This window comes from Mercurialis annua, linkage group LG3 (genome assembly GCF_937616625.2).
Source record: "Mercurialis annua linkage group LG3, ddMerAnnu1.2, whole genome shotgun sequence".
Taxonomy (NCBI): Eukaryota; Viridiplantae; Streptophyta; class Magnoliopsida; order Malpighiales; family Euphorbiaceae; genus Mercurialis; species Mercurialis annua.
In genome coordinates this window covers 15,586,234-15,587,400 of record NC_065572.1, presented here as the reverse complement: position 1 = coordinate 15,587,400, position 1,167 = coordinate 15,586,234, and positions in this window count along the sequence as shown.

Here is a 1,167-nt window from a genome sequence, read left to right as displayed (position 1 = left end):
CTTTCGGTACGTATTTGATACATCTCCGATACATATTAAATTGTTCGAATTTTTTTTCTTGTTTTTATACGTCTTTTTTTAGTTTTAGGGTTAATTCCTAAAAAAATCACGAACTTTACACGAATTTTCATTTTAATCATGAACTTTAAAAGTTGTCTTTTAAAGGCACGAACTTTCATTTTGTTTCAAATCTATCGCCAAAGTAAAATCCGATGTATTTTATCGAACCAAAAATTCCTAATCCTATATACTCTAACTAAAAGATAATAAGATTTAATGTCGATTTATAATTTGGGTATTTCATTAATGGTTTATTGAAGAATTTAGTCAACAAAAATACATTGAAATGATAGATTTGAAACAAAATGAAAGTTCGTGCTTTTAAATGGCAACTTTCAAAGGTCATGATTAAAATGAAACTTCGTATAAAGTTCGTGATTTTTTTAGAAATTAACCCTTAGTTTTATTACATATGTTTTTCTTATACATATTTGATAATTTTCACTAACACCATCCCAATAAAATAAGGACACGTAAAGTGATAGCGAAATTAGATTTTGTTGAGATTGTTCCTGGAGGGAGCGTTATGGTGTGACGCGTGTATCTATCGCTGATACATAATTTACAAACGATAGATATAATTTTTCAATGTACTTAAATAGATACATCGTTGATACATAATTTATATATAATATATATTTTTTTAAATATTTTAGTTGATATATTTTTAATATATTATTATATTAATTATACATATTTGATACATCGTCAATACATAATTTATACATGAAAAATATATTATCCATGCATCAACCTGTGTTCGGAATATATCAACAATGAATCTGATAAATAGTTTATAAAATTACATTTTTTAAAATTGTATTATTATGTATTTTTTATTTTTAAAATTAAATATATTTAATTTTAAATTAAAGTTTGTATTAACTTTTTTAAAATTAAAATAATTTTATTTAAAAAAATAAATAAATAGGATAGTGAGCAGGTGCTCTTGTGAAGGAAAGAAACAAGTTCTTATTTTATTATTAAAAATAAATGTGTAGCAGGTATGATCCGCGCATCATTGCATTTGGTGGACCAGCAAAGCTTAGTGCATGCGCGTCAGCAGGTGGTATTAGTGAAAAGAAACTTTCTAATATGGTACATGTG